Genomic DNA, 14,035 nt, shown 5'->3' with positions numbered 1-14,035 from the left:
ATAGGCCCCAGATGGAGTTTATGCTCAGCCTTGGATCACCAAACTGATAATTACAGTTCTAGCTCTCTCAGAGAATGGAATCGTAAACCGGTCCATCAGAAATCACCCGGTCAGCACTAGGTAGGTGGGTAATCTGCCTGACAGACCCCAGGCTTTTCTGCAAAGGAAAGTAACCTTGGCAATAACCAACCTGCTCTTCTGATAGAACTTCCTTCTTCTCCCCGCTTTCTGCCTATAAGAGCCTTTCACTCTGTATAGCTCCTTGGAAGTCCTAGAACTTCTGTCTGCTAGACTGGATTTATGAATCCGATTTATGAATCGTTGAGTAACGCCGACAAGATCTTTAGAATTTACTTGGTGGAATTTTGTGTGACGCCACGAGCTTAGTGTCTATAAATAATACACGTTTATTATCTCAGGATAGTAAATGCTCAGCTCCGGGAAAGACTTAGCCGCAGCGTCGGCTTAGTGGCTCCCAGGGCTTCCGTCCAGACCCCTGCCAGCCTGCATTCTCATCGGGGAGCTTACGTAGCGGATGAAAAACAGTTTCCCCTCTGCCCTCCTAGGTGCTGTGGCTGAGACCTCACCTGTAACAAAAGGCAGATTCACAAGAGGAAAACAGAAGCTTAATAATATGTCTACCTCATGTATGCATGGGACAGGCCCAGGAAAATGAGCGAAACTCCCTGAAATGGCACCACCTTAAATATCATCTTCAGCTCAAGACAGAAGAAAGCAGTTGGAAGTTAGGAAGGCCAGTGAGGCGAGGTTCCCAGGAAAAACTGTAAAGGAGGGTAAGGTCGTTATGCAGATTTAAGTCAGCACCTTTTTCATGGCTGAGAGTTCTCTTCCTGGGACAGAGAGTGAGACATCCTTACAAATGGAGACTCATCAGGTCCCTTGGAGATGGAGTCAGAGGGGGCAGGAGAACAGTATTCTAGAAGGGGACAAGGAGACTTTAGGGGTGAGGGGGGAAGTTCACTATCTTGATGGCGGTAATGGTTTCATGTGTATACATCTATCAAAGCTCATTAAATGTATGCTTTAAATATGTGCAGTGTGGGGGGTCTGGGTGGCTCGGTTGAGCTTCCGACTTCGGCTCAGGTCATGATCTCAAGGTTCATGGGTTCGAGCCCTGCGTGCTGACAGCTCAGAGCCTGGAGCCTGCTTCAGATTCTGTGTCTCCCACTCTCTCTGCCCCTCCCCTGCTTGCTCTCTCTCTCTGTCTCTCAAATGTGAGATAAAACATTTAAAAAAATTAAAACAAATAAATATCTGCAGTTTGTCACATGCCAATAACGCTTTAATAAAGTTGTTTTAAACAAGTAAAAATGTCATTTTTCAGTCATAGTAAAAATATCATAGGATAGAACAAGTCTGTAATACACCTTTTTAAATTCAATTTGAAAAGCCCACAAATAAGGGACAAGAACTCTAGTTCACATATGGAAACGATGTTCTTGTGGGATTCTTTACCTCAGTGCCCGGGATTTGTGGTCTCGCCGCTTCGAAGAATGAAAAGGGGGAAACAAAATTGATGAGGGAGCGCGGGGCCAGCTGAGGGCCAAGTACAGGTTACAGCACCCCCGCCTGCAGGTCGGCATATGTGATGTTCCTCGGACACTCCTGGCCGCCCAAGAATGAAGGAAAGGGGTTTCAGGGCTGGCCACGGTGATGGGGGAAACTAAGGCAAATGAAAAATTAAATTCCCTTACTGCCTACAGCCCATTAACATTCCTTGAAACTGGTAGAGTGACCTCCCTCTGGGAGTTCAGCTGCCTCCATGATGGCACTTTGCTGGGGGCAAAAGCGAACCTTGGCTCAACATTATCCTCCGGTGAGTCTGCTTTAACATGTAAAAATTCCATTGGAAACTTCCTTGATCTCAACTGCCCCAAGTATATGCTGGCAATCATACTCTAAGCATATGGCCCCTGATATACATCTGAAGGGTCTCACGACTGGGGTTTTACTAAGTGGTAATAAATGGTGTTTTTCTCACAACACCAGCCCCTCAAGGTCCCGGAAACCTTGCTTCCAAAATTCCTTAGAGACTTACTCTATCCCTGACCCCCTCCCAACTTGAGGGTATATAATGAGTTACCCATCACGACCCCGTGAAGCTCTTCCAGCCCGTCCCCATGCTTTACTAATATCACCTTTTTTTTTGCACCAAAGACGTCTTCAAGAATTCTTTCTTGGCCATCGGCTCCGGACCACCCCACTATCACCCCAAATCTCCATCAAAATGAGCAGCAGACAAAAGTTTATTAGACTATAAGATGAGAAAGGGAGAATAGTAGGAAAGCTGTCTTTGCAGAGAGGGGACATTTGAAAGTGAACGCCCACGGTCTATAGGGGAGGGTCCTTGTTCTATAAGGTTCTGGCCGCCCCCTTCCTTTCCCCCTCGCTCCTTCTCAGGTCCTACCCTTATCGGCTTGCTCTTCAGTAGTACATTCATGGTACCATCCGGAAGCAGCCGAATGCTACCTCTTGGAAAGATGCCAAAGAAAGAAACAAACCCACCCTTGAACTGTGGCTTCTGGGGTCTGGTTCAGCTCCACGTTGAGCAAAACCTAGTATTTAGAATTAAGTCAGGTTTTTAAATCACTGATTTATTTTTGCAGTTCTAATCTGAAGTCTTCCTTATCAGAAAAACAAATTAGAGGCGCGCCTGGGTGCCTCAGTTGGTTAAGCATCTGACTCTTGATTTAAGCTCAGGTCGTGGTCTCATGGCCATGATCTCACGGTTGTGAGATCAAGCCCTGCGTCGCCCCCCACCTTGGGGTTCTCTCTCTCTCTCTGTCTCCCTCTCTCTCAACCTCCCGCTGCCCCTCCCCTGCTCATGCTTGCTCTCTCTCTCTCTCTCTCTCTGAAAGAAAGAAGAAAGAAGAAAGAAAGGAAGAAAGAAAGAAAGGAAGAAAGAAAGAGAAAGAAAGAAAGAAAGAAAGAAAGAAAGAAAGAAAGAAAGAAAAAAAGATTTGATCATTTTCTCAACCTTATAAACTCTTGACGATATCAGAGAAAACTGGGAGTGTATGATCCAGCATTTTCGTCAATATCAATATGCTTTTCTTTTTGGACAGAGATGACACCATCTCCTGGACAGGACCATGGTCAAATTGCAACACCCGTAGTTTCTTTGGCACACATCTCCATGGCTTGAATGTTCCCACCCTCTGCTGGGATTGCAGGCGGAAAGAGTAGATACAGAGGATCTGAGGTAGATGCGTTTGTGAAGGTGAATAAGGGGAAACCATCAAAGGCATTGAAAAGTGAAATTTCTCAGATCAAAGTCCAGAACAATATCTACTTACCGCATGTTGGGGGGTCACGCGGCGAACAGTCCCGGTTTCTGTGCTAGTGGTGACCTCATGCCCTCCCCCCGGGGAGAACCCAGGTCTGAAGACACCAGGAAAGGTCCTTGATGGTATGTAGACGCATTGCAAACTCCCACAGCCCACTCTGCTGTCCCTCCCACTGGAACCGCCTAGCGGAGGGGACCAGAGGTGACCAGCGGACCCCGGGCCACGAGGAGCTGAGATGAATGTCTGTGGTGGGTGCATCTGGATGAACCCACGCCAGAGGCTCCAACGATCGCTGCCTGTAGCCGGATCCAGACGCCTTCACAATAAAGAGGTAATAGACTCAAGCAAAGTAGAAAACAGTTTGATAATGACACTAATAATAGGAGTAAAACAGCATGTAAACAATCTATCATTGGCTCCGGTTCCTGTACTAATAACGTTACAGATACTAACATGTTTAATTCTGAAAAGGGCTTTTCTACTCTCCCCCCCATTTACAGAGGACGAACCTGAAAGACAGAGGTGGTGGCAAAGAGCTCAAGGTCCTGCAGGCAGTAACGGCCGCAGAGGTTATTAAAAGGCAGCTCAAATAGCTTCACAGTCTCTGTCTGAAGCCCTCGTTTCGTGTTAAATCCTGTTCAGTTTCATGTGCGTCACAACACAAGATTTTTAAGACTTGAACTCAACTGAAGGTTTGTTATACGTTGAAGGGCCTTTACAAGGGGTTGGAACAGACGTTCGGGCGAAGAGCTTCTTGTTGGATTAATGCTTTTTTGCCGAAACATTTTCCGGTTCTGCCGAATCGACCCGACTCCCTGAAGCAGACGCTGAAACTAGGAACAAAGACCGAGAACGTCGGGTACTAACACGCCCACCAGGCTCGCACGCTGTGGCCGGGTCACCAGTATCTCTCATTTCCCAGCCCCCTCTCGGGCTGCAAGGTCCCAGTCCAGAGAGGGGGGCGGACTTGCGAGGAGGGTGACGCGATCATCTGAGCTGCCCCGGGGTTGGCTACGGCTGCACTCGCGTGTTTCGGTGACTGACCTGGTCTTAACACAGGGAGACGTGGTGAGCTACGATGCCACGAGCCGTCAGCAGAGGCGACGTGTAAGTTGCAGCGGCCTCAGATATTTAACCTGCAGCTTCTCTCAAAATCCACCCAGCCCTTCAAGTTAGAACAGCGATCCCTCCCCTCCTGGGCGAAAGTGTTGGAAGCTGCCTCTCCCTTTTAGGGAGCTGGGATGGGGTGATCACCTCCAGCATCCACAGGCGGCACACGGGAGACCCCGCTCATTGCCAGCATCCCCCGCGCTGGGATCTTAGCCCCCGGCCTCCCCGGGATCACGCTGGTCCGGACGCTTTGGATGCGGCTGATGTCAAGCCATCGAGGACAGGTGGAAGAGCCGTCCGGGTTCTCCCTCTCCTAAAGTCCAAAGGACAAGTGAGGCAGAGGACGTCAAACAGGGATCTTGAAGTAGGGACTTCGGGTGAAAGGGGCGCGTCAGTCGAGGCCGCTCCGAGTTTTGCCGCCGCGGTACCTGTGGAAAAAAGAAGGAAAGATTTACCATCGTGTCAATGACACGTGACAATTGTCTCGTTGCCAAGTGAGGCTGTAAGATACGCATAATACATACGGGACACCAGAGAGAATATTGGAACCAATGCATTGAAAGAGGTTACTAGACTCAAAACACGGGCAAACGCCAATTGTATTTCCTCACATGTTATGGTCACAGACCGAAAGATGATATTTTAAAGGGGTCCTCTCCTTTCTCCTCAGTTTAACCGGCGGAATCAACTGTATTTCTACCAACACAGCAGCCTTTGCCTTTTTTGGCAACTGAGAAGAAAAGGTAAGTCGATGTGGACATGAGCAGGGTCCAGAGACCTCAAGACCAACACAAAATGAAAAAAAGCGAAAGGAATTGCACAAAAAATATCACGTGCTCTGTGAGGCCAACCTAGTCATAGCCACCTGGAACTCCTCCTCAGAGAACGACTAGAACGAAAGGAAGGTTTCAAAAACGGCAGAAACTCGTATGGAAACTCAACGAAAGACACAGTGAGCGCTGCCGAAAGGGGGGGTGGGACAGCTTTGTCAGCAAAGAGGGCTGGGCTCATCGGGCAAGAAGAGAGAACAAGTTTGACAACGACCCCTCTGTGTCACCTTAGAAATTTCAGCTCACAATGCAATGTATATGGAGCGTGAAATGAAAAAACGGGGCATGAGACGTCCCCCCGGGGGAAAATTGGAGGCTCGTTGCGGAGGGGAGGACTGTTAGAGGGGAGAGAATGCAATCACCGTGAGTCGGAAGATGGAAAACCGGCGTCTATTAAAATTGTGATAAAAAAAATAATAAAAAAAAAAACCACTGATAGAGCGGAAACGGAAAAACACAGTGGCAAGACGCTCACCGGCCAAAAAAATATCAAAAACACTCCCTAACCAAATAAAGGAAGATAACCCCACCTTCGCAAAACAGTCAAGACTTGGGGCACCAGGTGACTCCGTCGGGTAAGTGACCGACTCTTGATTTCGACTCAGGTTAATGATCTCACGGTTTGTGGGTTCAAGCCCCGCGTTGGGCTCCATGCGGACAGCGCGGAGCCTGCCTGGGATTCCGTCTCCCCCGGTCTCTTGGCCCCTCTCCCTGGTCACACGGCCTCTCCCTCTCTCTGTCTCAAAATAAACAAATAATAAATAAACTTAAAACAGGATAGTCACGACCCGAAAAGGCACTTTACAAAAGCGAGTTTCCAAATGGACCATGCATGTGATACAAGGGGACTCAAACTCGGTTGGCGTGTCGGGTGTTCCAGTGCGAGTCACAGCGTGGTAACACTATACAGCAACCGTAACCAAGGTGAGTGCCTAACCGTAGAGACACCAGCACTGCGTGACGGCAGGTAGGAAAGCGACAGGCGGCCCTGGGCACTGAGGGCGTGGGAAGGATGGCAACAGCCACACTGAAACTCGGACACGTTTCGGATCCGTGACTCAGCGGCCCGAGTAGCTACGAGCACGTGGTGTCCGGAAGGACGAGGACGTTTACAGCAGGGGCGTTGGCATACTCGTCCCCAAACTTGCCAGGGCCCCTGCGGGACCCTGTTAGTGGGTGGGCGTGTAGGAAAGATGCTCAGACGCACACACTGACGAGGCGTAACTCCCGCGCAGGCCACCTGCTGGTCACCATCACCAAGGAGGCAGGGTTTCCCGGGCACACGCTGTGTTCACACGCCACAGCGGGGCTCCTCAACGTCCCCGAAAACAGAGACAGGTCAGCGCTTTCTGGAGCTTAGCCATGGATGCTGGGGAACGGAGACTCTACTGACACCAGATCTTTTAAGTTCTTGGACCCGATTCCCGTGTGGGGGGCGGTGGCCCCCAACCACAAGCTGGTGTCCAAGAACTCACTCAATTCTGACAACATCTATGGGGAGACAGCATCAGATCCCACGGGTCAAGGGCTCCGTCCTATAAGACTGCCCCCAGCCCTCGCTGCAGCTGCCAGTAGTAAGCCCCAGGGGGTTACCTGTGCTTCTGACTGCCTGGTTACAGATCGCAGGCTCCCAGGACCTCCTCCTCCTTTAATTTGCTAGAACGACTCCCACAACTGAGGGAAACAGGCTTACCAGTTCGCTAAAGGATGTGAGAAAGGGTATGAATCACCACCCAGAAGCGCGAGGTATGGACAAAAGGCAAGAAGCCATCAAGTCACACGGCACGGCCCACATCTCCACGTGTTCACCAACCTGGAAGAGTTTCAGACCCAGCGCTGCTGGGTTTTTATGGCGGTCTCGTCGCACAGTCCTGATTGACTAAGTCATTGGCCGTTGGCTGGTTCAACTTACAGCCCCTCCCCGCTCCCCAGGGGTCTGGGACTGAGCCCCTCTGATCACAGGGTCGGTCCTCCTGGCTACCAGCCCCGCCCTAAGTTGGGATCCAAAAGTCACCTTCATTAACAACAAGACACCCAGTTCACCTTTATGGCTCTGAAGCAGTTACAGGAACGGTGGATGAAGACCAAACGTATCGTTGTACCGAGGAACGCAGCCGGCAGTAAGGATCATGCCATCAAAAAAGACGGAGTGTTCCATCACTATCCAGGATTCTTTCACTCCTTTGAGCAACATTTAGGAGTGAAAACAAGCTGACTGGAGGTTGCAAGTGAAATATGATTGATCAGTGAGCCAAGACAGGATGTATAATCCATAAAAAAAAAATGCTTTGGCAAAGAGCCCACAAGTAACACTTATTTCTGCATGGAATTTGCATTCTTTAGTCCCCCTTTTGTTTACCGTCTCACGGCCTCCTAAGATTTTGAGTTCTGTGAAACATGGCCCATGTTTCTGTGACCTTTCATTTTAGCCCACGTCCAACAAATAACACTCAGCATAACTTTAAGTGGTTCCAATACACGGCAGAGCCCTTTCAATGTTTAAGGAGACTCCCCTTAGAGTCCTCATGAATGTTTTCTCTAAATTTGCTGGGGGCTGAAGGGGTAGAAGCATTCTATTAAAGAAGGAATGGTGTGAGACCATTCCTCTGTCTTCCACACTGTCTACTTACTCTGTTTATGTATTTACTTTTTAAACAAATACCCCCAATAGCAAACACATATCCCTCATCAAAGTGATTTCTAATCAAGTATAGAAAGAGTGCGAGAAGTAAAACTCACCCCTTACACCGAGGAGCTCTTTTCAGGCCTCCAACCCTAAAGACTGTGCACGTGAAGGCCTGCGGTTTAATGGTGCCTTTTTATCAGGATGGGCAAGATCACACCTTTTACCCACGCCCTGCCACACTCATCTCATTTGCATGGATTTCCATTAAACAAACCAATCGAAATAAGGCAGGACATTCACCAGCCTATGTGAGACTCCAGAATTTGTGGATGGTGATTTGGAGGTGCAGCCCACAGTTCAAAATTTTACTTGGCACCTATTTTGTGCAAGAAGTAACTTTTTAATTAATGAATGAATTACCTTTTAATGTTTATTTTTGAGAGGGAGGCAGAGGGCAAGCGGGGGGGTGGGGGGGCGGGGACAGAGACAGGGAAACACAGAATCCGAAACAGGCTCCAGGCTCTGAACTGTCAGCACAGAGCCGGATGGAGGGATTGAACCCACGCACCAGGAGACCATGACCCGAGCCGAAGTTGCATGCCCAACCGACTGAGCCACCCAGGGGTCCTGAAGTAACTTTTTTTTTTGAAGATGTTATTTATTTGGGTAATCTCTACATCCAGTGTGGGGTTCGAACTTATAGCCCCAAGATCAAGAGTTGCCCGCTCTTCTGACTGAGCCGGGCAGGTGGCCCATAAGGAGAAACTTAATGGTGAGTGGGGAAGATTGGAAGTGTATAACCGTAGTTAGCATGATTTCTTCATTGAAAAATGAAAATTTTCATTGAATGAAACTTCATGAATGAAAATTTTCATTCCATTCTAAAATGGAAAAATTTAGAAAATTATTTCATTTGTGTTTCTGAATTTCATTCTAAATCTGATGAAAAAACACAAAGAAGAAACATTAAAACGCACGTATTTAAAATGTTTTGACACATACTAACAAACAAGGACAGAACACAAAGGACAAACTAGAAAATATTTGCCTTATGTGAGACTGAAAAAAGTCAGTATTGATGATCTATAACAAATCTCTTCAGAAAATGTGCCGATACTCTGTAGCCATGAGAACTTCTGGGTCTTTTTCTCCTCGCCCAGGTATCACTAAGTCAAAATAATTAATTCACAATTTTGTAACCCCTGGAGAGCAGGCAGTTAGTTAGGCTCTGAGGGGATGCCCGGAGGCCAGCACGGAGGAGGCCGTGCCCAGCCGCAGGGAGGGTCAGAGGCCTGTCAGGCCCTCACTCCCCGAGAAGCCCCATCATACCAGATGGGCCCAAGAGGGCCGGGCCATGACAGGAAGCCCTGAGCAAGAGAGGAGGAAAAGTGGGAGACCAGCCACGCTTCGCGCCCCAAGTAATGAATGTTCTGTCCCCTAGTTAACATCCGGCAATGAAAGAAACCCAACCCCAAAGGCACACCTCTCATTCTCTGTCTGTCTCTGTCTCTGCCTCTCTCTTGCTCTCATGTCTCAAGGGTACTTTTCACTTTAATAAACTTTCCCACTGCGTCGCTCATCTGCTGCGTGTCTGTCCTGGAATTCCTTCTCGTGACAAGACTAAGCACCTCTGGGGACTCCTCTGGGTCAGGGCCCGGGGTCTCCCCAGTCCACCGGGCAACGGAGGTTTCTCAAGAGGAGAACGATTCTCATCATTATCAGTCAGATGATGGTCAGAATATGTTAAATACTCAGGCCCCTGTGGGTCTGCTTCGATTCATGGCTTTCATGCCCCCGTCTCTGGGATGTTTCTCCCAAACCCCTAGGTGACGGGTTCTGTCCTCACAGTCCCATCTGGTTCTTTTCAGCACACACGAACGATGCCATCAAATGATTCCGTGATTGCTCACGTAATGCTTCCCTTCCAGGAAAGCATGTGAGTCCTCTAAAGGCACGGACACGGTTCCTGACTCAGCAACAGGCGCCAGCATCAGGGAAGCAGGCACCTGGGCTTCTCGTTCGTTCCATACACCCCATCACAGCCGGGAACCAAATCCAGGGAGCCTCAGAGGCCTGTTCCCAACACAGTTCCTCTCACCATCTTCTCTGCTGGCTACAGGGATATGCTTATTCATGGGCCGGTATCCTGGCATTTCGGCTCCAAAACCCACTGGTCCTGCCGTACCCCAGACTCTGTTCTGCACTCGGTGTCTTCTTGAGTGTGGGACTCTCACTCTCAGGTGTCCACTCGCAGTGTGAGAGTCCCACATTAAGCAGTATCGGTTAGTGGCATTTGTCTTGCCTTTGAGAGCCTACAAATGATCTCATATTCATCAGTTCACTTATTGCCTCCCAAATCTGACAGGTGGATAATAGTTTGAAGATGAGAAAAACGAGGAGCCAGAAGCCTGGAAAAGGGAAAAGACGCACGAGCGGTGCGTCCATAAAGAGCGGTCATGTCCTCGGACCCTTTCCAGAAAACACACTGTCGCTCTACGCCGTCCCGTACTGAGAAGGCAGTTAGGTGTGTGGAGAGGAATTGCTGGGGGATCAACACGTCTTAGAAGGTTCTAAGGGAAGATCTTCCAGACCAGCAGAGACACACGATGGCACCGAGGTGCGGCAGCACCCAAAGCGATGGGTGAAGATAGTGACCACCTGGGGACGGGCAACAGTAAGAAATCACCGATTTCTGCAACTATCTGTGGACATTGCACTCGATTGTTCATCTGCAACTCTCTGTGGACATTCTCCCTGCAAATCTCTAAGTAGACCAATCCCTGCACCCAGGTCAGAGAGTTCCATCGATTTCCTGAGCTGCAACCATAGAAACACTTACTATATTTCCACATCGAATGGACATTTAATGGCCACTGTATGCCAAGACCCCACAGATGTCAGGCTGACCGTGAAGGAGATAGGGTTGCCAGACAAAACATTACAGGTGAATTCCGAATGGATGAATCATTTTTTTATTTCTTTGGTTAATTTTTTTAGGTTTATTTATTTGTTTTGAGAGGGAGACGGAGAGAGTGCGCAGGGGAGGGGCAGAGAGAAAGGGAGAGAGCGAATCCCAAACAGGCTTCACACGGTCAGACAAGAGCCTGACGCGGGGCTCGGACTCACAAGCTGCCAAGTTCAGGACCTGAGCCGAAAAAGCAAGACTCTTCGCTTAGCCGAGGGAGCCCCCCGGGCGCCCCCAGATGAATGATTATTTTTAAAAATATAAGCATGTTCCAAATATCGCATGAGATATACTAAAAAATGATCCGAAGTTGCAATTTAATTAGGCATTTCATATTTTCATTCGCTGTATGTCGCAGTCCTGGATGGACCAGCTCTGCTTCCTCAAGTCTTGTGGGGAGAAGTAGCTACATATACAAGTGAAAAGGATACAGAGTAATTTCAAACGCTCACGGTTCTTGGAGGCAACAAGGAAACGTCGGAGTTTTAAAGAGAAGGGTGTGTGTGTGGGGGGGGGGGTCTTGGAAGGCCTCTTAGATCCAATACCGGAAGGAGAAGAAGGAACCAGCCTCCTGAGACCCTCAGGGAAAGGGATAGCTTAGAAGCGTGGGTAAGGCAGACACTAGATTTCAGACCAGACGGCTAAAAATCCTAACCCCCCAGCCCAGTTTATCAGCTGGTGACCTTGGGAAAGTTTAAGTTCTTTGTGCCTTGGATTTATGAAATTTTACACGGAGACCACGATTGTATCAGATATTTTTTAATGAGAATGTTATCCACATTTGATTAGGAAGGGCTTATCCCAGTGTTTGGCACACTGCCTTATTTGACCCTCGCTGCCTTATTTAGTGCGTGTGGGGGTGATTGTGTCATTTTGAATACACGTCTGCTCCTCAGACTCTGTGTCTCTGGCGTTCATCTGTCTCTGTGCCGCTCCAGGTCTATGCTAGAGTTTTTACCTTTGAGTAGCTGTATGTGTGGTTCATGTTGTGTCTCAATAGCATGAGCTTGTGCCTGTGTTGTGGCCTGTGGGGGTCACTGTCTGTATCACCTACCGGAATGGACTTCCTTAAGACCCAGGACAGGGTTCTTACTATATTGTACTCAGGGTTCTTATGATATTATAATACATATGTGTGTGCATTATGTTAATCTCTATCACAACATATCAGGACTTCTCAACCTTGATGTTAGTAACATTTCGTGCTGGAAATTATTTGCTGTTGGAGAAAGTACCGAGCATTGGAGGGTGTCGGCAGCGCCTCTGGCCTTTCCCCGCCAGATGGTCCCTCTCTAGTTGTAACAACCAAACATGTCTCCAGACATGGCCGAACGTCCCCCGATGGGGAGAAATCACCTGTCACTGAGAACCACTTCCGCCCACCCTCCAGTCACGAGGGCCACGCTGGGTGAGCGGAAGCCTCAGCCACGATTGGAAAAAACGGACATATGGGCCAGAGGCCAGCAGCCCCTTGGGTTTTGTTCTGCTAAAGTTCCAAGAAGTTTGCAATGAGCTTTGGGGGATGAGAATCTCCGTGAGCAAGATGCTCGTAGATGTTCATATCGAAGCAGCAACGAAAGTCCACTAATTAAACCATAAGGCTCATGTCATATACTTTTGTATCATCAATGTTCAGTGAACTCGTCCATACTTTCTAATCAATTTTATATCCGCAGTAAAGTGCATGTATCACAGGAAGCCTACCTAGTGAGTGGATCATTAAGTCTTGGAGGGGGAGAGGGTGCTCTCGGATGCTGTCAACAGATTTACTCAAAAGACAGCTTCTATGCGTAAAGCAAGGGTGGGTCCTCTGTTGTACCTGGCAACTGTCCTCCCTCCTCGACCCACTTGAGGGAGCCAGAAATTAACTAAGCGGTGACTCCTGTCCAGAATGTTCACCCGCACAGTAAGAGTGCCTTTCAGTAGAACGTTTTCTCTCTCCAATACAAAAAGCCTATCTCAGTTTCAACTTCCCCCACCCCGCTATTTCTTTCCCGAAAATTGTGTGCTGCGACGTACCCAGTGCCGACTGCGCATTCCCTGGGGTCCGATGGCCTGTATGCATCTCCTGATGGGGCCTCGGCTTTTCCTAATATGGCATTTTCCATAGCAAGACCATCTGCCTGTGATGTCGTCTTTTCAACTCAGCGCCCGCGTGATGAGCTATTATCAGGCTTTCCGTGACTGGTATATAAAAATCCACTGGATTTCAATGTTTTAATAAACAATAAAATTTCAAAACCTAATAGCATATACAACAACATATTCATATACGCCATATTTTACAGCCTAATTCAGATACTTAAATACAAATACCTAAAACATATCTAGTGAAATACGGGCTATATTTCTATGTAGACAAATCAGACAAGCCACTGTTGAGATAAATTCAAGAAGACATACATAATTGAAGGGTCTAATATGTATTGTAAGATTCAATATTTTAAAGATGTCTATTGTATTCACATTGCTCCATAGATTCAAACATTATTAGCCAAAATTATATCAGCCTTCCCCTGCCCCCCTTTTTTGGGGCAGACATTTACATAACGATTCTAAAATGTGTATGGAACTACAAAAAGGCAATTTACAACAGGCGAATCTGGAATAGGAACAAGGGGTTGAGACTTGTTACAAAGCTCTAGAAATAAGACAGCGGAGTATGTAAATCAGACAAGCCAAGAGTAGATACCTGAAAAGAACCACACAGACAGGGCCATTCGATGTCCACGGTAAAGGTGATCTGTTTGAATAGCAATATGACTGTATTTATCTACAGGTGGATGATAGATCAATGAATAAATACTCCAATTGATTTTTCCTTCCACTGTAAATCGATATTAGTTCCAGGAGAGTTGCAGATCTAAATATAAGCGGTAAAACAGTACAGCCTTCAAGTGTTAATAAAGGGCCATCCATATCTTTGTGATTTCTAGGGAGCAGAATTTTTCACCTGTGTTTCGCTTCTCTCCTTCCTCAGGGACCCGAAAGGAAGCCTTCCGCGGGCACTTTATTACTCACATAAAGTATCCACACAGACAATATTGACAACCAAAGCCAAGGTGAAATTGCACGCACTCCTTCCCGCTCCCCCCCTCGCTAAAATACCTACACCGACGAGGGTGGGATTCGAACCCACGCGTGCAGAGCACAATGGATTAGCAGTCCATCGCCTTAACCACTCGGCCACCTCGTC

General features: G+C 48.0%; 1 non-coding gene across 1 annotated transcript; it reads right to left on the bottom strand.

The window, feature by feature from the left end:
• Positions 1-13,953: 13,953 nt before the first annotated feature.
• Positions 13,954-14,035, bottom strand: TRNAS-GCU (transfer RNA serine (anticodon GCU)). The gene has a single exon. It is a non-coding gene; the product is annotated as a tRNA-Ser (tRNA).

The sequence above is a fragment of the Lynx rufus genome, unplaced genomic scaffold (genome assembly GCF_022079265.1).
Source record: "Lynx rufus isolate CCGP_SWC_20201006 ecotype Redwood Valley unplaced genomic scaffold, mLynRuf1.p SCAF_6, whole genome shotgun sequence".
Lineage (NCBI taxonomy): Eukaryota > Metazoa > Chordata > Mammalia > Carnivora > Felidae > Lynx > Lynx rufus.
This window is presented reverse-complemented; position numbering and strand designations above follow the sequence as displayed.